Genomic DNA, 26,301 nt, shown 5'->3' on the forward strand with positions numbered 1-26,301 from the left:
ACACATACCATATTTCATTGGTTCTCGACTGGTTGGACTTCAGGACCAGCCATTCCACTCTAATGCCAAGCTGCAACAGAAATCAAGAAAAAACATTCGACTTCTCAAATGTATCTAATTAAAGAGTTTAAAGCAGAGATAGATGAACGTATTCTTATTTTTTCATAAAAAAACAAATAATAAGCAAAACCAAAACAACTTCCAGTACCGTACTCACATATAAGCCTACATTTATTATAAGCCTATGCTTCATATAAGCTACACCCTAAAACTGCTCTAAAATAGCTGCATACTACAGTATAATACATTCAAAATATTAAAAAAGCGTGCACCTAAACATCGATTATTATTGAATTATGTACTTGAGAAATATAAATTTTCCCTGCCTTGCCATATTTCATTTTATTACTTATATTGTTTTTTTATTTATTTTTTGACCACTGTCTGTGTATTAGGAGTTCCGGGTTGTCGGGTGGGGGAAAATGAGGGGATGTATTGACTTATTCTACACAGAATGTTTTTACACTGCACTTTGAGTGGTAATTCATTGGCTTAAATGTGTTTTGAAATAAATTTGATTTGATAACACACTAGTGAAAAGTCACGAATATAACATTTTTAAACATTTACTGTACCTTCTAGCAGAATCGTACGCCATTTTCATATTTTAAAATCGTTTTGTTCTCCAACTCGTTTCCTTCCCCTTATCACAAAGATTCTTAGGACCCATTATTATTGGCAGTAAAATGAAATAAAACCAACAAAATCACAATGTAATAAGATGTGGTCCCTCTCAAAGATGCCGATTGACTGAACAGGAAACGCTCAAGCAGTGCATTATCTCCCTTTACTGATAAGGAGTGTAATTGACTCTCAGTTTTTTTCTTCTTGAAATTATTTTGCCATGGTGAAGGCCAAGAGATTCATTGAAAACAGGTCCGCGACCTACTTTTGGGTCTTACCATTTGAGAAACACTTTAGATGAAACTTACACTTGTCCATGTTTCTGAAATTAGAGCAATGTCAAATTTCTGTTTAAATCTATTTGAGAATTTTTAGGGGGGGGCAGTTTTTCTTCTCGGTTCAGGACCTTGTTTTTAGAATAATATATGGTGGGAATGAGATAAGACGGAACAGTGTGAAAAGTTTCCTTCTCGTTTGAGATACAGAAGTCAGGTGATGACTGATCAAAGTGTGGTGACGTAAGCAGCAGAGTAAATGCTTTTATGAAAAAAAAAATGGGTTTATTACTTGTTCATAACCTATTTATTACACATTTATTACACTTTTATTACATCTATTACACGCTGTAGTATGTTTACAATCAAATAAATTATAAATCATATGAAAGTAATATGTTTTTATCACATGTTTCTTACCTCTTTATTACATGTTTATTATGTTGATTGCACCGTATTATGTCTACTATCAAAACTACTTATAGCAGGGATGTTAAACTCGGTTTGGCTCTGGGGCCAGATCCAAACTTTCTGGTCTCAGGCAGGTCTGATCAGTAAAAGAATGTAAACTTAACAATTTTAGTTTACAATAGTTTTTCCAGTGTTATGCTTTATCATTCAGTCTACTTTGGAAGCTTATCTTACATTTAACATTATGGATGACAAGGGAAGTGTCGTAGAGTGAATGTGGTTTACTTCTACAATAGTGGGTTAAGCCCTAGAAGTTAGAGTATTAATGTATCCCGCCTGGCATCTGTGTGCATTATTTGCCATCTAAGGCACCCATGAAGTTTAACACAGGAAGCATAACACATTTATTCACAAACAATGTTTTTTATGTCTAGCATTAAATGCAGTAACTTGACTATTATTACAGTTGATTGGATGCAATTTTACACCTAAACCAATTCACCATGCTATACTAATTCACTCAAGTGGGTGGTATGAAAAAAAAATTGTTAACCTTGGGTGTTATTCTGGTTTGAAATGAATACAAAATACATAGAAACAGTGCGATGGCAATAAGTTTAGACTACATCATATCAAAATACGAGGCTGACATGCATAAGCTGAGAGTGTATCTTTTACTGCCCTCTAGAGGCCAGATGTAGTAAGTTGTGCAAGATTTTAAAAATCATAACTTTGGATGGAAATCACGTTGAGACTGTTCCTTTTTGGACATTATGATATATTTATGACAGGCTGGAATAAAATATACACAATTCTGTTTTTTTAGCATATTTTCTTTTTTTTTTGTTGCCTTTTTTATTTTTCTTGTTTTATCTTTTATATGCATTCTTTCTTTAAACCCTTTCCCTCTGAGTGTTTGTATTTCTCATATTTTTATTATTTAAGGCCTTGGTTTTTTTCTTCTTATTTTTTAATTCTGTTTTCTTTCTTTCTTTGCATTTTATGCTTACCGTCTTTTTTCTTACATATTTGTTCTTTTGTATGAATTGTTTTGCCCCTGTTTTTTCTCTTTTTCATCTCATTTTATATTTTTTCTTTCTTTTTTCCATTTTTCATCTGTCTTTTATATTTAGTTCTTTATTCACTTTTCTTTCTCATTATTGTCTTTCTCCCTTGTTTCCTCCATATTTCGCTTTTTCCCCTTTTCATTCTTTCTGCTTTTCTTTCATTTTCTATTTTCTATCATTTACTTCCTTTACTTTGTTTTATTTCATTTTTTTATCCTCCACCAACGCTGCAAAAAACGCTAAAAAGGAAAAACGGTGCAATCTGTTCCCTTTTCATCTTTCTAATTTGTATTTTTCCTTGTGCTTTTTGCCACTCTTTTTCTGTTTCACTACAAGATACAGCGAAATTTGGCTGTTCATTATCACAAACTGTCCCCTATAAATTGGATTTTGGTGCAAAAAAGAAAGATAATAAATATAGTGCGTAGGGGATGTTGACAGTCACGCAAAGAAGATGACTTCTTGGATTTCTATATAATACGCAAGTGGCCCAGTGACCTCCGAGGAGGAAGGAGCGCACGATCAGTAGGGAGGAAAGCGGGGAAAGGTCATTGGCGCAGTGGGTCCACATGCCGCTCGGTTCCTGTTCGACTCCTGCTGGGCTCATATCGATCAGCGCTCCAAGTCAAAAAGATGCTGCTGCTGCTGCTGCTTCTTCTCATTTCTTGTCTCCGTTTAGAAATACTTACGGACACCCCGCCATAAACGCCAGTTTTAAGATTAAAACGCAGGATTTACAGCGTGGATGAAAGACATCAGTTTGCGTGTGCGCATTTAATTACGAAAGAGTTGCGCTGTCGCAAAATGTAAACCTTTTTTTCACAAAGGTGATGATTAAGTTCATGTTGAGTTAGACTACTAGTTAGTTTTGACTTTTTACGAGACTCAGGTTTGCTTCTGAGTGCCCGTGTTCTGGAACGCTGCACACACATCGGACTCGCCTATTACATTAATTATGCAATTGAATTGTCTTTATTGCAATGTATATCAACGTTGTGAAAAACTGTATGCAAGGAGATTAGCCATGGCACTCCAAGGTACATATGTAATAAAGACTTTAAAGATAAAAATGATAAAAGACAATCATGATATAAGGCAGAAAAATAGTGTTTAGAGACTGGCCTTAAAATGAGAAACCATGTTTGTGAATGTAAAAAAAATTGTGTACAGTAGCAACAAAAAACTCAAGTACGAAGGTGTATATTTTCACAATTTTGTGCAATAACATTTAGCAGGAAAAAAAAATGCCGGATATGTTTTCATAATTTTGTGTGCTCACTTAGGGTGGTGATGGCCCCGAGGAAGAAGCTGTATATGAGCCTGTTCACCACAGGGCTACATGTTAAAGAGGTGGTAGAAGGGTAGGGAAGTGTCTTTTATAAAGTCGATGGCTCTGCTTCGGTAGTACAACCACTATTTAATAATTATGTAATTATTTAATAATAAACATTTATTGTTAGGGGTTTTTATATTGCACCACCGCAAAAGAGATTATATAGGATGTTACAGGGTCACCAATACTTAATGAGTTCTTTTTTCTCCCCTTAAAAAAGAAAAATCAAACACATTTTCAATTTTAAACAACAACAAAAAATCTTGGGTCGAGGCTGTAGTAGTTTAGTCTAGTGCTGCTTTATATTGAAGCAAAACTAAGTCTTTGTGCACGGATAAACCACTCCATTGATCAGATTAGATTTCCCTTTTGAGAAAGGATTTCCACACCCCGGTTTCAAACAAGCTGGTTGGTAGGAATAACGCTCATGCTGCATCAGTTTTACTGATATAACATTTTCAGTACAAAAACCGCGTACATGCATGGTTTTACTAGTTTCAATTTGAAAAAGTAAGTCAATTTCTGACTTTGGAATACTGAAAAACCTCTTTTTTGGGGGTTGGAATGAAATATAATTCACTTGGCATGGAAGTACAATTGCCTTAACGGTACACTTTGAGATATTTGACCACTAGGTGTTGCTCTATTGTGTGATGCAACCAAAAACTAGTGTTACAAAGCATCATAAACAAATGTAAACTAAACATTTGGCGCACGTTTATTTTATTTTATTGATTTTTTAATATTCCAGAGACGCATTGTGTTCTGTGCGTAACAATCAGGTGCAAAATAAAAAAAAATGCTTTTTAATGTCAAAATGTTGACATGCGTGTATCATTTCATTTAAATTAATCAATTTGTACATTCACATAATAATAAGTATCTCCAGCTTTTTTCTATTTTTAATCTGCAAAGGAAAATGCATAGGATGCCTGTTCGTTATTTTAACTATTATTCCTCTCATGCATTGAATATACAGATGCTCCCCCACGTATGACCATTCTACTTACGTAAAACGGTAGATATGAAAAAAAATGTTGGGATTTCGAAAAATATCCGGACATTGCTGTGAGTTGGATTTTGTATTGCGTGCACCTTTTTCAGAGTACAGGACATTACTGTCATGATTCTTCCCGCCGCTACCGGCGTGTAGCGCTGTGAGAAGTCACCCAGAATCCACCCCAAAGAAGAAATCTGCTTCCTCTTCTGTTCTTGTGTAAACATTCTATACTCTTTATGCCAGTAATATCTCCAACGCGCTAAGAACTTTGACATTTGTATGGTTTAATATCTCGTGCATCCATTCAATATTGTTGGTGTAAAGTGTAAAAAAGAGGTGAGCTGTTTCACTTGAAATGAAAGTGGAATAAGAAGGATTCATGCGGTTGAGAAAATGGTTGGAACACTTTTTTGGCCACTTTTTATCACAGAGGAGGACCTCTTGAAGTGCATCTTCCAAAAGTAAGTTAAACTCAACTTTATTTATCTGTATAGAGCATATTGTTTTATTAAATGTTTATTTTTTTAATACAAAACAATACAGGCTACTTCTACAAACCTTAAACATACTTATATAAACCTTACACATACAAAATATAGCACTAAAGCAAATTATCAACAAATTCAACATACAACGGTCGTCCGTAACTTATCTCGTTCGTAAGTAGGGCAGTGTCTGTATGCATTGTAAGGCTTTTTTTGTAATATTTGCCTGTTTACATTGCAAGTTCAATATTCAATTATGTCTTTCATCCTTATTTTGAGTATCAACTAAACTATTAGCCATCAATGTATTGTTTATTGCAGTAAGTTTACCTGTAAAAAAATACAAAAAAAAAGAAAGAGAATGCAACTGACACTTCAGAGTATATGTTGACGTGTGTAGTAAAAAATGTTTTCGTTTTAAACTGCAGGTTACATATTTTCTTTTCTTTTTTCCAAAAATGAATAAATGAGTCCCCAGTCAACATTGACAAGCTGAGCTCATTGTGTTACGACTTGATTAGTAATAATAATGAGTAGTCAAGGCAACACCACAGGCAACACTAAATTGGGGAAGGGGTGGGGAGAAACCCTAACTTAAAAATATAATTCTTCTGACTTTTGATTTATTTACAACGCAGTCACAATGCAGTGAAATGACTATTGACTGCCAAGCTATTTAAAACCTTCAAATCCAGGGTTTATATTTGACTTCATGGTTTTAACGCGAATATAAAATCCTCTTCAGATATGATCTAAATTTGGCACAAAAATGCAACTAACACATTTAAACATATTTAAGTTGCATTTGTACAAGTGCAATGATCTTACAGTAATCTCCTGGGAGCCGAGCTCTTGTTTGGGCTGCGTTGATAAAGTCCCTCTGCTATTTGGGATTACCCTGTAAGCTTCATCATGCATGTTGAAGTCAATGCAAATCTACATACATGCATACATGTTTAATACAGGTTTATTATTTAGTGGTAACACATTTGTTAAATACATTTCTTTAAATATTTACATTAAAATATATAATTTAGAATGCATATTTTAACTGTTTGGCCCTGTATTATTTTTTTCTTTGTGTCTGTTTGTATGACCTGTTTAAAGGGACAGTGCGAATTATTAAGTGCTGTCTAGGGGATAAAACATTTGCGGTTGAAGAAAAAAATGTTGATTTTAATAATAAGAAAAATACAAGAACTATTATTAAAAAATGCATTTAAAAATACTTGTAGGTTGAGTCAATAGCATTTATTTTACCTAACATGAGCCTTATCTGAAGGGACAAGACATAATTGTTGGCCATCTTGCTGCTACAGGAACCTGAAAACCTCGAAAAGGCTGGGCAAAAAAATGAGAAGTCAAGCGGTGCGTGTTGGTCACCTTGAGTTTCCATAGTTTGTATTCTTTCTTGTGCTTTTTAGCACTTGTTTTCATTTGCATTACACCCTTTAGTGGAATTTAGTGGTCAAATAAGACGTATTGTCCCATTAAATATAGAGTGAAATTGAATTAGTTTTATTCCAATTCAATTTTAGAAAGTGGTGGCAACATAATATGATCAACGTGAAAAACTAAAAACACATGTTTTACAGACACAGACGAGCAGTGTTGGGATTGACATTTTTGTGACACAATTCCTTGTCTTGGTAAAAGGTAAACTAACACGTTATTGATGAAATGTTGTAACTCAACGGTTGTTACAACTTGGTGAAATGCCGCTACTTGTTTAATTCAGATAATGAAATACAACGTCCTCTTATTGCTAACTGTTCTTCCTTCTCTCACAATCTAAACCTTCAATCCGCCAGCAATGGTGAAGAAGGGCCGTCGTATTTCTATTTACCTACAAACTACAACTAAACTCAGTTACAGTGGCACTGTCTCAAGCACAGAGAACTCTGAGTTTCTCCTCATGAAGATATTCTCCCAACCACATATGCTCGCATCCAAGCTATATTTTCAACGATAAAATAAAATACTAAAATCACAGGGTCAGTTTATATGCACACATTTGGTTGTGTGTCACCAGTAACAAGTGATAGGAAATGTGTGGGGAGGGGGCGTGGCTTATACAGGAACAACTTAACTATTGGGGCAAACATGACCACAGAAATTACGGTGAAAGTGTGCTAAGTTTCAAATACTACTCACTGTCCCTCAAATCACTGGCTCTCAACTGGCTTGATTTCAGGATGAATATTACTTCAAGTACCCTACGGTGCCGTAAAAAAGTATTTTCCCCCTTACTGATTTTTCAGTTTTTTTTTGCATATTTATCCCTCACAAAGGTTTCAGATCATCAAACCAACATTATTATCACACAGAAACAACCAAAGATATACACAATGCAGTCTTGAAATGTAGATTCCATTTATTAAGGCACCAAAAAAGTTAAGCCCATATGGCCGTATGTGAAAAATTAAATCACAAAGTAACTCTGACTAACTACAGTTTTGGGAAAAGCTAGGCTCAATTCCAAAGGCCACACCCAAAATTGGTTGTGTTGAATTAACGAAAAACTTTGATTGAATCTGTTTGACAAAGTAAAGTGGGTTAGAAAAGTTCAAGTATGCAACTGACATACCAAAATCAAGAGAAATTACGGAAGAAATGACAACGTGATTGGAATCTATCAGTCCGGAAAAGGCCACAGCGTCATTTCTAAGGCTGTAAGGCTTCAGTGAACCCCTGTCAGAGCCATTATTTGCTAATGGAAAAAACTCAACAGTGACAAACCTTCCCAGAACGACAGCTCTGACTGACAGAAGGGTTAGAAGAGCAGGTCATTATTGCCATCTACTGTTAAGGAGTCTAATTGAGCCTCCATTGTTTTCTTCTTTTCAGCGTTAGTTTGCCAATGAAAATACCCACGGCCTTAAATGATTGAAGACTAATGTGCATCCCAATTTGTGAGACAGGAGCTCAGGATGGTTTACGTTTTCCAGTATGTTATATTACATTTTTAGAGCATAAATCACTTAACAGATGCCCTTTATTTTCTTTTAAAATACTTTATGTTCACTATGACATGACAGCAATATAAAAGGGTTTGATTTTTGTTGTTGTTTTCCGTCCAACCCATTGTGCGCCTGTTTTCATTTGGTGTGTGGACTCTCCCGTACGACTTCCCGGCCTTCCTGTGCAAAAGCCGCCATCCTCCTTTGTCCGCCTTTCATCCCGAGATGAGCCGGCGCCTTTTTTGAACACGGCGGCGCTGCTGCAGAGCCGGAATGGCTGTCATTTCTCCTGGCACACAGGAGAAACAAACAAACCCACACACCATGACGCACGCCCCGCGCATACCCCACAACCCCCATTGCCACCCCTCCTACTTTACTCCTGAAAGGAAGTACCTCCGATTTGTTGACATGGTTGAGAGGGTTACTTTAAATATGTAATCCGTTACATTTACTGGTTACCTGTTAAAAAATGTAATTAGTGACATAATCCGAATACCATACTATTGCATGTATCTTGATTACTTTCGATTACATTTGGAAGACTCCAATAACAAATATGCTAAAAAAAACGTTTTTTTTTTTTAAATAAACGTAATACAAATAAAAGTACTAGATTATATTTAAGATAAATGAACAATGTAACCTTCAAAAAGAATAAAAAAACAAGGTCAGGTGGTTGCTTGTAGTCCTATAAAAAGTGCTCTCATTTTAACTATGTATTATAAATTATTAAGCAAGCATAAAACGTTTTCATTCACATGCTAGACAAGATATGCTCTGTTTTAACTCACATTAGGAAAACATTAAGAACCAAATATTGTTTTAAACATACATAAGTGTTCACTTTCTAAATTTACAAACTCTGGGATGTCTTGCGCCCAATTTAAAGTTTTACTTGAAGGGGGGAATGCTAAACCTCTTGACGATATTCCGATTTACGAGGCTATGTAAAACATTTTCACAACATAACAAAAAAGTGATCGTATAGTGGTTTTAATCACCATTTTACTGCAAAACACAAAAAAAGAAATAGTCCATCACTATTACTGAATGAAGCTTAACGCAAGCAACTGTTCTGCCCTTAAGAAACTAAAAGCTTATGCCGTTTCAACAAAATGAGTGCTACATTGAAGGGGAACTAAATACTGACAAAAAGAAAATTAATTTTTACATGCAACGTAAGTTATGAGTTTGCCGTCTGTACAATCTGAGCCAAACATGGACTTTACTACAATGCACATGCAAGTAGTTTGTAAACTTGATCTCTTTCTGTCTCTCTCGTGTCAGTGATTGAAATGTAGACACCATTTTCTTATGTATATGCAAATATAGTTATTGTAATCCTGCAAAGTAATCTTTATTTTCTTTAAATGTACTTCAAATTTGATAATGCCTTTTTTTCAGTAACAGCAACAAAATGTAATTACATTTTTTGTAACCTATTTACGTAACGACCAGAACAGAATCAGGATGCAAATGGGTAACTTTAAGTTTTATGGATAGAAAGAGGAGGGGCAGCGCCCGCCTTCCGGTGCTCGCTGGACGCGGGGAGCAAGCTGCTCGCACAATCGGATCGTGATCCGAATACAGAAGTGGATCTTCCGGAGCAGGGATGGCGAGGACGGAAAAACAGGTCGATAACCGGGACAGGAGAGAAAAAACATGGCCGGAATCAAAAACGGGTCGTAAGCCGGGACGTGAGAGCAAACGAAGTCGAGGTCCAAAAACAGGTCGTAGCCGGAAACAAACAGGGAGATCAGGAACGGACGGGGGGAAAAAACGGGTGCAAAAAGTGGGACCGACGGGAGTCAGAGTCAATGTGCTTGCCTTGTAGAAACAGAAGTTTGCTGACGGACTGACAACAGGCGAGTGAAAGGACTGGGCTTGAAAATGACAGGGAACCAATCAGGTAGCCCGCAGCGGCTGGCGTCAAACCAGCGGGCACAGGTGATCCAAATTAGTCATCATGACAGTTCATTGTTTTATGTATTCCGTTACTGTTTGTTGAGCAGAAACATTCATCTAGCTTTTATTGAACTGCACTTCAAAAAAATGTTAAAAGTTGCTGAGTGGATCAAGTTTTCATCTTGATCTTTAGAATGTATTCAATGCCCAAAACTTGAAAACTTTTATTATTTTATACTACTTAAACAGAGATTATAGAGTGGTTCAATTAAATCAGGTTTGTCAAATATACGGCACCGGGGATTTAATCCAGCCAGCCATAAATTTATCAATGTACATATAAAAAAAATCAGTAGGTTTCGAGGTCAAGTTATGATTTTATTAGATAAATGCAAACCAAACGCTCTCTCAGACCTCTAGGGGCAGTGCTATGTTTGTAAAGAGTGATGAGTTGGTTCAGGTGTAAAACTGCATTAATTCAACTGTTATGGATGAATGAATGAATTATTGAATGGATAAATGAATGAATGAATGATAATAGTGCTTTTCAAGTCACAGAAGACCTCCCAAAGCACTTCACAAGCTGCTTCACACTTACTCATCCACACACAATCACAAACCGATGCAAGGAGACTACCTGCCCTTTGGGAGCATTAGGGATTCTGTGTCTTGCCCAAAGACACTTCGACATATAACGCGGAGAGGCCGGGAATTGAACCTGCTTGATCCCAAGACTTGCACTTTACCTCCTGAGCTACTGCCGCCCCAATTGTTATAATTAATTAATAATTTTCCTCCACTGTTTGTAAAAAATTGAATACATGCCATGCTTTTGACATTAGAAAGGGTTACATTTTAGCACATACTCCTTTTTACACACGAAACACAATCTGACTCGAGAATGTTTAAAGCAATGTTAAAAATGGCTGTTTAAAATCAAAAGTTGCAAATTTTTACCAAAACAGAAATCTGTTGGTACAGTCACGCACAAAGATCTTGCTTCAAATAGAGCACCCGTAGACTAAAATACTAAGGTAACATGTTTTGTTGTTGTTCATATTTGAATTAGATTTTTTTTTTAAAAAAACAGTGGCGTTTTAAATGGGTTAAAAGGGGTAGTCAAATGCATAAAGTGAGTTGGCAGGTATGTGAATGTGTTGTGCATACAAAAGATCCCTTGTCATCCGTGATTATAATACGAAAGGAAGGCTATTAGCGTAGGCCAAATGATGAAAAACTATGGTAAGCTTTTACACCAGAAAACAGAAAGTCTGATTCCGGCCCCAGAGCCAAACTAAGTTTTAGATCCCTGCATTAAATGTAATTTTGTGACCTGAGAAGAACAAGAGCTAGGTGGCTTCGTGAAAAGTGGTGTGCTTGATTTGAGTTGTTCTTTAAAAAAGTTGAGTGTTAAATATTTTCTCTATTACGTATGAGTTAACAAACCCAACTCAAGTCAAAAAGCCCTAAAGTGCTTTTTTTCCTCTGCGCCTATCTGCTTTATATTACTTTTAGCAAAGCTGTTTGGGGAGGAACACTTGAGGTAGTCAAATCAACAAACAACAAAGTTGTTTTAAAGTAGGCACCTTGACAAATTGTATATTACATTAAGTGGTTTTGGCCAACATCTTGATTCCCCCTATCTTTCAGGAGCTGGCTCCCTTCAAATGCCTCTCTTTTCTGTTTTTTCCCTCTCTCTCTCTCTCTCTCTCTCTCTCTCTCTCTCTCTCTCTCTCTCTCGCTCTCTCTCTCTCTCTCTCTCTCTCTCTCTCTCTCTCTCTCTCTCTCTCTCTCTCTCTCTCTCTCTCTCTCTCTCTCTCTCCCTCTTTCTTTCTCCTTCATTCTCTCTCTTTTTCTCTCTCTTTCTCCCTTTGTTTCTCTTTCTTTTTCTCTCTATCTCACAATCTCTCTCTCTCACAATATCTCTTTTTTATCTTTTCTCTTTCTTTTCCTGCCTTTCTATGTTTCTCTTTCTCTCTTTCTTACTCTATGTTTTCCTCCCTCCATCTCTCTTTCTCTCTCTCACCTTTTCTCTCTCACCTTCCCAATCTTTTCTTTCTTTCCCTCCTTTATCTCTATCTTTCTCTCACTTTTTCTCTCTTTCTCTTGAAGGGGCTTGGAACTGGTAAATATGATTAAGCGTCATATGCGTTGTTTGCTTAGTATGAACATTTTGAAAGTTTAAATATTGTAAAAATTCATTGGATATTGAAACAAAAAGGCTGTTAAAATATAGTAGCATAATACATTTTCCAATTTCAAAACATTTCTGTATAATGTTTCTTTATTTTCGGTAATATGTCAGTAAAAACAAAAACATCCAAAGTACTCTTCGGGAGTCAAACGAGCCGGCTCTTTTAAGTGAGCTGAGCCAAAAGAACCGTTTCTGTAAAGAGAGCCCACAATCCCACTACAGTCTTCGGCTAGCAAAAGATGCAAATGTAGCTGCTATTTTAGGATGGCAAAACTTTTACTTTGAATGAAATTACTAACACTTAAGAGAAAAGTGATTTGTTTTATAGTGAAATGAGAGGACGGACCCACAGAATGTGTTGGGGTTTTTGCGAGGTGCCAGACAGGCAGAAAATAACAGAAACACAAACTTCCTCCACTTCTATTCAGCCCCACACTCTGCCAAGGAAATTTTCAATTTCCTCAACACCTGTAAACATGCTGTTTTTACCTCTCCGCCTTTCATCTTCAAACACGCCAGACACACGCCCTGAGGGACTCCGTGAAGGACGGCGATTGGGTGGTGTTGACTTTTTTTTTTTTTTTATAGGGAAAGCTTGCAGGTAATGGAACAAACCTTGTGGCCATTTTGCATCACAGAGTTTCAGGGAGGCAGGCTAAACGGGGGTTGGTGGGAAAGTTTTGTTGTGAAAGCCCACCTTGAAGGAGACAAAAGCAAGAACCTCCGCGCTAAATTCAAGAGCTTGCTCAATTTAAGGGCCACAACAAAGCAATAAAAAACCTTTGGTGACAAAATAAAACAATATGCTTCAGGGTTGACACACCGAGTACTTTGGTTATATTGCACAAACAATTTCTGCAAACCATGTTTTCTCTTTTATAGGAAACAACATAATTATAGTCTTTTTTGGTGGAAAACATGTACACGCTAGTAATTTTGCACCAAACGAACAACCCACCCTAAACCGCCAGATGTTGTCGGGTTATGTACAACCGAAAACGAGTGCTAAAAAGCAAAAGGTAGAATAAAAATTACGGAGATTAAAAGTGACCAAAACGCACTGTTTATGTTTCTTTTTTGGTTGTGTTTTGGTTCTCCGGTACATGAAGCCTAAAGGGACACTGTGTAATATTTGATTACTCGATGTTGCTGTATTCTGCAGGGCAACCTAAAATGAGTGCTTCATAGCACACGAAAGTATACAAACTACAGAGACTCAAGGTGACCAAAACTACACAATTTTTCTTCCAATTAATTTATTAAGCAAGTGCAAGGTTTGTGGGTCTTTGGGTCGTCGTAGCAACAAGGTGCGGGACATTATTTCAGGTTCCCTTTAGGTTAGATTCAAGCTACAAGTAATTTAGAATATGCATTTTTGTGTCTGTTTAAAGTCTGTGCAATGCTCCTTTCGAATAAAAAACATCAGTAAATAGGTACTACTCCATTATGAATAAAAAAGGACATTCAATGAAAAAAAAAATACTGGATTGCTTGACTTGTTGTTACCTTTTAAAATTGTAAGACCAATTTTATTGTCTGGGGCTGAGGTGTGCGCCCATTTGGAATAATTGGTCTCACTATCGCCTTCTGCCGTGAGGCAAGATAATTGCGCGCTTCACTCTAACAATACTTAACATACTAATTGTATTCATTATTGTTTTCATTATAATGTGAGAACGCGGTGATGTTGAAAATGAAAATCCTAATATTTTGAAGTTAATGAGAAATAACATTAACACTGAATAAGTAAATCAATTTAATGATGTTATTCTTTTATATTTCCATGATGGTGAGGCCTTTCTTGAATTCACGTCACCGCCAGGAATATGGTGCTTTATTTAGTGCAACAATCTCCTCTCCTAAAAACATTGTCAAATGTATTCATACACCCAAGCCAGATATTGAATTGTCTTTATTTTCATTGATAACAATATAGGTAACATTAGACAAAGAGATTAGACATGGCACTCCACGGTTAGCACGTAATAAAGACTTGAAAGACAAAAATAAGATTAAAAATTGTTATTTTGTCTGAGATAAGACATTGTATGTTGAGTTTATTCTCAATCATTTCATTTCATTTCATTTCATTTCAACTGGCAGTGCCAGGACAAACATCCAAAATACATTCGAATAAGTGTTTTATTCTCAAAATGTTTTTATATACTCATTCATTCGACCGGGCCCAGTTAAAACAGGAATTTGGATGTCTACGGCCATCAATGGTGGTCAATGAGTTTAGAAATATGTGATCATTCATGCAAATAAGGCGAGCAAGAAAATTCAATGCATTTGTGCTGATTTCATCGAAAACGTCACATGACAAGCCCGGATGGGATATTCAACGTCTCGGAGACATGGTGGTCGGGTTGACCTAATGAGATCCAAATGAAAGCAAACTGGGGATCAAACGTGGCACCGTCCCCGCCACGTCCGACTCTCGCTGCCCGAGTCATTATCAGCATGCTCTCAAACGCGTTTTGGCTGTCTGCTGCTCTCCGGAAGGTTCCCCTCACCTCAGGAGACAAACAAACGCCAAGTGTGGTCTTTGTCACATGCAAATGAGCACTACCCAACTTTCATTTTCTTCCTTTGTCCCTTTGCTTGCTTTTGCAAAGAGTTATTACAGCTTAATAATTAGCGCTAGCCTCTCTTTTTGCCACATGAGTAAAACTCATGACCGGCAAGCTAAATACCACATTGTTTCAAGAGTTTAAAATGAAAACAAGTCTGAGCATCTAAAAAACAAATGGGTCAAGAGAACAAAAACTACATTTCCCACAATGCCCGCTAAATACAAAACCTGCAAGGTGACGGCACAGCGCCATTACACCGCAGCGTTTATATATCAATGCCAATGAGAAGTGAGAAGAAAATCATGCCAAAAATGCCCAAGAAGAAAAAAGTAGTCCGCACTACAGACATTGCCTGACCTACGGACAAATTAGGTTCCGGAGGATCGTTCGTAACTTGAATATGTTGGTAAGTTTCTTCAGTGCTATATTTTGTATGTTTATGGTTTATATAAGTATGTTTAAGGCTTGTATGAGTAACCTGGATTGTTTTGTACAAAAAAATAAACATTTCATAAAATAAAATGCTCTATAAAAAATAATAGTGAAGTTTTACTTATTTTGGAAGATGGTCTTCAAGAGTTAGGTGACTTCCCCCTCTTGGTAGAAAGTGGCCGAAAAAAAAGTAATCCAATCGTTTTCTCAACCGCTTCAAGCTTTCTTATTCCACTTTCATATAAAAAGAAACAGCTTGTTTCTTCCTTACATTTTTCACCAACCATATTGAATGGATGGACGAGATATCAAAACAATTGAATTTGTCAAAGTTCTTTAGTGACACAGTACACGTAGTTATCATTACACACGAACCAGGAAGTAGAAGCCGGATTCATTCTTCGATGTGGATGCTGGGTGACATCGCACAGCGCCACATGGCGGAAAGAAGCACTACAGTAATGTCTTCTACTTGGAAAAATGGGCACACAATATGAAATCTAACTTACAGCAATGTCCGGATATTTTTTGACATCCCGAAAAAAATTATTGTATCTGCCGGAATCTGTAAGTCAAATGTTCGTAAATCGTGGAGCGTCTGTATAAGGCGCACTGGATTATGAGACAAACCTCCCCAAATTTGTTTTTCAACATATATTTTTCATACATACGGCGCACCAGACTATAAGGCGCATTTGTTTGAGACTACAGTAAAAGCTACCGTGTTTATTCGTGTATAACCATAGTGCTCTTTATACACTTTGGGTATGAGATTGATCAGTCTAGGTGTTGCTGAAAAAAAACGCAAAAATATTTATTGCAACTGGAATTTAACCTTGTTGCAGCAGTAAGAGTGTCCACACATAACTCCTAGACCACCAGTAATACAGATGACACATGAAAAGGCATTCAGTTTTATCTCATAGTTATCCTATCTTTAGGGTGCCAGTAGAACTGATTTACACAATGCATTATGTTCTGCATTCTGATAAACCCTCTCTCCACTTCTTCCCCTTTGCGTCAATAACATTGTGGTCTAATATCTATAAGTTCATAAAAGAGCTTGTACAGTATTTTGTTAAAAGACTTTCTCTTTTCTCCATTCCATGGCATTCGCTGGTGAGGAACAGGAGACCTTGTCTAACCTAGAAGAATGCAAAGCAATATGCACTTACTGGCACTGTGAGTAAAAAGAGTGATAATGAGAGGATTTAATGTCTGCAATTTTGGTTCAAGATCAATGCACAAAACCTTGTGTAGTAACGCACATATATAATTATTGTACGAATTTCCAAACATATTTACCGTATGCTATATCATGGCACACCTGTACCGGTTGCACTTTCAAACTTCAATTTGTGTTTTTTAAAAGAGACAGAAAATATAATAGATGCAGATGGAGAACTATATCATGAATGATAGGAGAGAAAACACTTGTTTGTGCATTAAGGAGAAAGACTGGTCTTTTATGTTCGGCAGCGGTTCTCAAAGTGTACAATCTACGTTGACATTTTGACACTTAACATGGTACTGAGTACAACAAAGCTCGGGTTCAAGCACAGCAAGCAAATGCAAACTGCCATTACAACAAAAATGGTTTACAAAATCCACAGCTAAAAACGATGCATCAGTGAATCTTAGCTTTACTGTGGTTGAAGAAATCCCCAAAGCTTCTAAAACCTGTGAGTAAAAAAAACTCCATAGAATGTCATTTGATGAATTAAATCGAGAAGCATAGTCAAACTCCGTGCAATTTAACAATGATGCTTGTATTTTGTTTTGTGTTTGTTTTTTTACAACACTATCAAAGGATGGTAGAAAGGGGATCCATTTTTGTTCAAGAACAGGCTGCACCTGCATCACCTTTTCAAGTACAGTGGAACCTCGGTTTTCGAACGCCTCTCAGTTCGAACAAATCGGTTCTCGACCCAAAATTTCGAGAAATTCTTGCTTCGCTTTTTGTTCAAAAAATCGGAGTTCAAACGTCGGTACGCTAGGGGCGACGCTGAGCGGCGTACGAGAGTAGATTGCCCCCACCCCTCGTGAAGAACTGTTGTCACGGCAACGCGCACTCCTTTTCTGTTTTCGTTTTTCAAAAGCGGTGAAGGGAGTGTTTTAACCCCTAATTATGCCTCGGAAGAAGGTTGGTGCAAGCAGCAGAATTGCTACAGGTGAAAAAGAGGAGTAGGGGGTACAACTATTGCATTTAAGAAAGAAATAATAGCAAAATATGAAGAAGGTGTGTGAGTTTCCCTTCTTTCAGGAATACAGCATGGCTTCTGCCGACTGGTAAGAAATCCTATTCATAATTATTTTCTTTATCCTTTAACCGCTCACCACTTGTTGTGGAGACCCGGGTGCTAAATGACGTGTAAACGACCTGATTTTTTTATTTTACACGTTCATGTTAGCGTAATCTTTCGTACGGAAGATTACGCTAACACGAACGTACGATTAGCCTGGGTTAGCTTTACGTTAAATATTCAGGATAAACATTCAGGTGTTGGAATGGATTAAAACATTTTTACATTACTTTTAATGGGAAAAAACGGCTTCGGTGATCGTACAAATCGGTTTTCGTACAAAGAAATGGAACAGATTATGGTCGAGAACCGAGGTTTCACTGTACCTAAAAAATGACCAATCCAGTTGTGAACTCAGTCAATCCTTTTTTTATGTTTAGTTAATAACATAAAATTTCATTGTCTAATTTCCTTCAATGCAACTGTGATGTTTGTGATTTGAATAAGTAATGCATTTTCCTGACTGTAAGGCGCACCTAAAAACCCCAAAGGTTTGCCAGAAACGTGAAAGTGTGCCTTATAACCTGATGTGCCCTAATGTATATACTGTACCACAAAGTACGGATAAGATTGAAAATGCATAGAGTACCAGGTGTGCATTCCTACACACAGTTTTAAATTATTTGAACAATGATCGATCGCTGGCCAAAATCGCGATGCACTATATGCAACAGTACTCAAACCCGAGTCGCTGACTCCAGTGATATGGATGAAACACGGAAAGGCATTGGACCATAAATCAGTATTTTTACTCACAGTGCCAAAAAGCACTGATTTGCACAGCGCATTCTGACAGTTTAAACAGTCCCTCCACTTCTTCACCTGTGCGTCAATAATGTTGCGAAAGACAGACACAGAAAAAATAAAGTCTTTCGACAAAATGCCTTTACGCACGTATACTGTACATATTAAACCGAGAGTTTACTGATGCACAGGTGAAAGAGCGGAGAGACTGTTTAACCTACCAGAATGAAGAACAAATTGCATTAAGCAAAAAAACAAATATTTCTGACATCATGGAATAGTGTAAGAATGTGATAAGCTCTAATACCTTTTCCTATATCACCACCGGTTGTCTAGTGGTAAAGCTTCAATGCTTTTATTCAGGGATACTTATAGACTGGTTAATCATTGCACTTCTATATGCCATAAATGTATAAAGAGCCTGACGTTTATGCATGGAATAAACACGGTAGTTCAAAGTGTAGTCTCAATTTCATGTTTCTTGTTTGGTGCGCCTGATGCTTATGAAAAAAAAATGCATATGAGAAAATAAGGTAATATGAACAGAGCTATTTTAAATCAAAGCCCATTATTTATTCTACTTTCAATTAGATTTTAGTTGCATTAACAAGTTAAATCAGATTCTTTCAAGACAGCCATTATTCTTACGTGACCCTTGGTGAAAATGAGTTTAACGACCATGCTTTAGGCTAATGCTCTGATCCCAAACCAGGCAACGTTATCCTGGCTTGTGTCTTTTCGAGTAACTAATGTGATTGACTTTTGGCCGCGTTTTCAGAGTCACCTCGAGAGCCAAGGGATCTTTCTGGTCAGTAAGCGTATTGACATCCAGTCAGTTAGCACTTGGCACATCAATGCGCTGTTCACTCGTGTCATGTCGGGTTCACATTTATGTTGCATTGATTGGACAAAGGTGTTGGCTTGCAATCTAATAGATTGACGTCTTTTTCGCTGGCTATGACAACTTCAGCCTTGGTTTTATAAAATATGCTGGTGAATAACAGGAAAAGTACAATCTGATTTAAAATTCAACTTGATTTTGCACCACCTGGTGAAAAATGCAAATTAAACCATCCATTGAGTTTGGAAAGAGCAAAGATTGCAGAGTCTCAGAACTGCAGGCTCAAGGACAGCTTCCTCCATCAGGCTGTAATGACTCTGAGCTCTCTCCCTGCCCACACCCCTCTGCCTTCTGAGATTCAATGTAAGACTGATCTACTTAGATTCTGGCTATACTTTGCATATTTTCTATCCCAAACCTATATTTATATGCGCTTTTTTTCATTTTTGACCCTGCTGCTACTTGTCACTTGTATTGTGCCTTATTTATTATATGTTTGCACATAGCATATTTGACAATAAAGTTGAAGCTGAAGTTGTAGTTAAAAGATGGGGGAAATTATGTTTGAAACAAACCAGAATTCAAAAGTTGAATGAAAAGAATTGGGAGGTATTACAAAAGAAACCCAGAGACTATTCTGTTGAAAGAAATTCAAAACAATTATTTTTCCAAGCTTATATAAAGTTCATTTTGTAAATTTTTGTCAACCATTTGTTATGGCATTTCAAAATAAAATAAAAACAAAAGAATGTGGTCCATGTTACAAAGAATAATCCACCAAAATGGGTCATTTTTCTTAAAGGTGGTGTCCGGAACTTGACATTTTGCTACTCTCTGCCGCCATCTTCTGGTTCGAGGTCATATTTGCAGCCTCAGTCAGCTCATTCATCAAGTACAAATGAACTCTCTTCAAACTTTTTTAAACTTTTTCCATCTTTTTGGGGGTTTGGGTTGGCTTTTGGACTGTATTTGAAACAGCCCTTTCCTTAAGTTTACGATTTTCAGGCTACACTAACAAAAAAAAAAAAACTGGAATGGGCATTAAATCACTTATGCCTACTAAAAAAAGATTGAAATAATTTGAGTCATGGAATTGTCGCTTATTACATTTCAAATAATGTATTACATATTTTCTTATTTTATCCATACACATTTAATATATTTAGGCGTACATTGAAAATATATTGTAAGCATTTAATTCCACTAATTGGGACACTTTTTTAATGCTGCACTTCTCATCGATCGCCACCTTTTGAGGTAGGTGGATTGTTGCGACCGGGTCATTTAGTAAGTAGCTTGCATGCAGAAGAAAAGTGAGTTCCCCTACTTTGAAACATGGTAGGAAACAGATAAAACCATGTGAGGAAAACTACATCATATTGTCCAACTAATGAGTATGACCGCCCGCAGCAAAGAGAAGCAATGAATAATAATAACAATAATAACAACAACAGTAATAACAATAATAATGATGATAATAATAATAATAATAATAATAATAATAATAATAATAATAAAAAAAGTGAGATATTTTGTTTTTGAAGAGACCTCATGTTTTTAACTCGAGATGCAAATACCAATTCTAGCTTCTTTCTGGTCTCCTCTGTGGCGTCTTTCAAGTGAATTTGCACATTGCTGCTTTTCGCTGTTTCTGTTAATTAAGCATCTTATCACACTAATTAACACTAATGTGGAATCCGTGCAACTTTACCCGTGGTGCTAGCCCCCGCTTAGCAAGTGCGATGCTACTTGCGTCGCTAGTAAGCGTCACGCTGCTGCACAAAATGAGGTCATCATAAGCTCAAGACGTATGCTAGATATGACGTTTTTGTAACATGATTAACTCATTCAATGAAGGACGTTTCTCTTAAATGGGAAGGGCCGATGCTAGCCAAATTTTGCCATAACACAACTTCAAAAAATCTTAAAAACTAATTTTTCTTCAAAAAAGTATGTTTCTAGCTTTTTTAATTGTTTACATTGCTAAGTTTGTTGAAATAAAACTCGTTTCCAATAACATTTCTGAGGAAAAACGCTTTTTGCGAATGGATGCATTTCAAGCAGAGCTTTCACTTTTATTTTTTTGCATTCGTGATATCTTCATTATCTAAATAATGTTTTCCATAAACACAATTGCAATTTGCTTGCAAAATTGAACTGAACTTATGCATGGACGATGCATACACTTTGCAAGAACTTTTAAGTGCTCAATGTTTCCGATAACATGAACACACGATTTAGGTCACCATGACAATCGCGTTCTTGCTTGACACGTCATCACTCTCTGCAGTGACAATGACAAACGGACTTTGTTTTCTTTTTTAGAAAGAAAAAAGCTCTGTTGAAGTGTCTGTCTGTTGTTATCCATATATTCACTTTTTTCACCACACTGCCTTAGTACTAGGAAGTGGGGCATCGTTGATGTGTGGACAAAGATCTGATCAAAGCGATCTAATGGTGATTTGTCATGCTTGAAATTATTCCCAGAGGCTATGATTAGTATATAAAAAGAAATGAAAATCCTAATCTTCTGCTACTTACTTAAATAGATGAATTTTACAGGTACTTGTCGGCTCACTGTTATCACTATACTTTTAACATTCTTGTTCGGCAGGCCCTATTTTGCTCAACCCTGCTTCACAACGGACTACTATACTTTGTCTGTCACGGTTGCCATTGCTCCCAATTGGCGCCGACCGTGTGGCGCCAGCTGCGGCTCGTTGACAGATTGGCTTTCTGTCTATTTAAGCTCAGTGCTCTCACTCTTCCTCGCAGTCCGTCAACGAACCTCTGCCTGCAAGATGTGGGTTTTTACTCGGTCCTATTTCCTGTTGGTATTTCCTGTCTGGTATGGTTCCCGTTTATTTTGTCCTGTTTAATATCGGTTTCCAGTTTCGTTCCCCCTCTAGTTTGTCCTGTTTAATTTCGATACCCTGTTTTGATATCAATCCTGTCCGTCCCGTTGTTTAATAACGATTTCCAGTTTCGTTCTCGACCAGTTTGTCCTGTCCTGTCCGTTATCGACCCCATCTGTCCGATATATGCTCAGGCAATTAGTATCGAGCTCGTCGGCCTCTGGCTACCTATCATTCCACACCAGACTGCTGCCTAACGTGCACGACTCCCCATTTGCGGTAAAATAAAAAGGCTTGTGTGAGAAACGTCACGCATTTGGGTCCTGATCCAGTTCTGGTTCTTGACATTGTCATAATACTCGAATATTTTGAGATGGAATATTTTAGTTTCTGCCATTTTCAGCAATATCAAATCAATAGGTCTTGTAATATTTCAGTTGATTTCTAATGAATGCAGAATGGATGACTTTTTAAAAAAAAATTGCATCAAAGAAAAGCAAAGACTCCATCATAATATTTAAATGATGTGCACTACTTTTTACTTAATTTAATGTATTTGTTTTATTTTGCAGTTCAACAACAGTATCATCAAACAAAATACTAAAGATATTTCCCTAAGCTTTCTCTTGATTGGATAACTACTACTAAAAAAGAAAACACAAAATAATTTGCTGCCACCTAATGATATGGATGAATGTTATAGTTATTCAACTGATCACTGGAAGTAGGGGAGATATTAAACAGTGGCATGCTTTTTTTGCAAGTTTAAAATCAAACAATTTCCTGCGGGATACTAGACAAGGTCTCATGGCATACTAGTGTGGGCTCAGCGAAAAAACAATGTTGTAGAGTTTTTTTTTCTCTTTTTGCAAGTCACCATTACTCATGTTCCCCTTTTCCAACTCAAAAATTACCAATGCTCAACACCGAATCGCAAACTTGATATGAATAATTCTCATGGTTATTTTTGGGGGAATCTGACTAACCCCCCTCCTTGAGATGAGCATTGGTTTACAAAATATCACATAATATTCCAAAATGCGAAATTAGCCGCTACTAGCCCTCATTTTTTTCACTTTGACGAAGAACTCAGGTAAGACAGCAGGACACGGACTTGACATCATGTGACGGCTCGTGATGTGTTTTTGCACGCCAGTAAACAATGTCAGTGTATCACGCCTGCATCAGCGTGCTGTCAGTGTGATGAATATGTTTTGGAAGGATTCACATTCATTTTGCCACTTATGAATATAAACATGAATCCCCACTCTACCCCCCCCCCCCACCCCCCACTCACCTAAAAAGGTTCTTTTTAAGCTCCTGAGTCTGACATCTCGTCCTTTTTTTTTTTGCTCCGCTCTTGCGCAAAGGAGGCGTTGATGGGGTACAAGCATGGCGGAACCCGGGAGTTCCAGGGGTGTTGCTTCAGTTTACTTCCCACCTTCAGTCTCCCGAGCAGGGAAGGGGGGTGACGCTTCGTTTGCCTTCCCTGTGGGGGTTTAAGAAACATGCTTGACAAATAAATCAGTTGTTTTGTTGAAATGCGCTTACAACATGAAGAAGCCGTTTTTTTGCCTGCTGCTAAGAGTGCTAATGCTAAATTCAAAGTCTTGTTGGCTGCCTTTCTTTGCAGTCATTTTACTTTTACCCCACTTTTCTTTGTAACTATGGAGACAAATTCCTCGTTTTTTTTGTGAAACAAAGCCAAAACATAAATATCAAAGACTGCTGCTTATCTTATGCATTCATATTTTTACTCAGCTGTATCCACGTCTAATTATTATGAAGGCAAATCCCTTGTGTTTTTAGTGACTGTATTTTAAAGGATAGTGTTTTCTTTAGTGTCTCTTGGAGGAAAAAATGTAATTCAATAATTAATGTATACTTTCAAAATACTTGGAGGTCGCAAAATGTACCTTCATTTACTTTAGCCTCATCTAGAGGGAGCTAACCACCATCTTGCTTCTAGCAGCGCCCAAAAAGCAAATATGCTACAAAACTTTGGGCCAAACAGTCAAAATAATAATAGTGCTTTATGGTCACTTTAAGTCTTTCTAGTTTGCATTTTCCCCTATGCTTTTAAGCAATCATTATTTTCTTGCACCTTTTATACACTATTGATAAGTTTAAAGTAAACTATACACTCAAAATAAGGAGAGAAGATATTAATGGCTTTTGAACTTGTAAGGAGAACAGGGGAGAGAACCGACCGTAGTTAAAAAAAAATCCAACCCGTTTTTGTCTGGTGAGTCAAAACAATGAACAGAAAAACAGAATAAACTTATCAACCATACAGTGACGTCTACTGGTCAAATAATACACATTGTCCCTTTAACACATCATCATAAATTACTTTATTATTTTGAAACCACTTTATTCTGTTAAAAGCTGTCATTTTCCATAAGATATACAATGTTTAGCTGCATACAAATCTATATTATTCGGTTTTCTTTTCCACCGCTGACTCTAGTTCTCATCATTTAACAGTATTTTATGGAGTCCTGTATTTTTGGCAGTAAAATGTCAATCAGTCATACTGTCAGAGCCTGAACAGACGGTGGACCCAGATGCCTAACGTTTTCACACAAGCTTTATTTTATAGAAATTGGGAAGTCATGCGCGTGAACACAAACACCAGTGATTCGGCGATCGCGAGGCGGAAGAAGTGAGACAGAGAAGTCGGGTAGGGGAAAAAAGGAAGTCAGAGGCAGACGAGATTGAAACCGGATGGGACATACTGGATCGATACCAGATACAGGATACACGAGACGATACCGGACAGGACGGGACGGACAGGATTGATACCAGATACTGGATACTGGATACAACAGCGAGATACCGGACAGGACGGGACAGACAGGATCAATACCGGATACTGATTACACGAGCAAGATACCGGACAGGACGGGACAGATGGGATCGATACCAGATACTGGATACTGGAGCAAGAAAGCGGACAGGACGGGACAGACGGGATCGATACCGGATACTGGATACACGAGCAGCATACCGGACAGGACAGGACAGACAGGATCGATACCGGATACTGGATACTGGAGCAAGATACCGGACAGGGCGGGACAGACGAGATCGATACGGATACTGGATACACAAGCAGGATACCGGAGAGAGTCAAAATACACGTCTTGCAAGTGCAGACGTTCGTTGACCGGCTGAGAAGGAGTGACTGCACTGAGTTTCAACAGGATGGGAGTCAATCAGGCAATGAGCAACAGCTGGCGCCAAACGAACGGGCCCAAGTGAGGGCAATTGTGACACATACAAAATCCAGACTCCGCTCACCAAGCCGAACCCACTTCTCATTATTATTATTATTACTATTATTATTTATTTTTAGTATTTGACAGTATAAGCATCAATTACAGTATTTTTCATTGAAGGCGTCAGATTTACAAATGAATTACTCAATGTCTGATTGGTAAAACGTGAATGGAATTTACTCTATATAAAGCGTGTTATAGTCTCGCCTTAACTTATTGAAAAAAAAAATATTTATGTCCTGTTTTTTTGAATAAAGCCTCAATAGATAGGTAGTCTTTCATTATGACACTATGCAACAGAGAAAAATGGCTTGATGGCTTGACTTGCTGTTATCTTGCTAATACTATCACTAATTCTATTGTTTTGGGCTGCAATGTGTGTCAAATCATTATCCTTGGTTTCACTACCGCCCTCTACGAGGAGGCAGTAGAATTGCTTGTCTCACTCATTAATGTATAGGCATTAAATCATTATGAAAAAAAGTGAATGCAATTTCATATTTCCATGATGACAGGTGACTCTCTGTCATTGAAATGTACAAGAAGAAAATGGATGTAAATCGTTTGCATTACACTGTAATCCACATATACGGAATGTCAAATCACTTTTGGTGTTTCATGTTTAGTTGCAGGCTAATGATGAATACAATTAATTAGGTATTTTTTGGGAGGTGGGATAAGCAAATCAAGCTCCAGCTCCAAATACCTTCCCCCACCTTCTTCTCCACATCCACCATTTATCGGACCGGGTGCCCGGAAGATGGAGAGATGGTATTAAACTGCAGATCCTTTGGGGAGCCCTGGGTCCTAATCAGGTGTCTGAGGTGCCCCCGGGTAAGAGCGGTGAGCGAGCAGCGTTTATGGCATGTTAGCACACGTCTAAGGGTGGAGTGGACATACAGACAGATGAGTTCATCAGTGGGAAGGATTACGGAGCTCCCATGCTGATCGG

Source organism: Urocampus carinirostris, chromosome 14, assembly GCF_059441175.1.
Source record: "Urocampus carinirostris isolate Australia breed hairy pipefish chromosome 14, RoL_Ucar_1.0, whole genome shotgun sequence".
NCBI lineage: Eukaryota > Metazoa > Chordata > Actinopteri > Syngnathiformes > Syngnathidae > Urocampus > Urocampus carinirostris.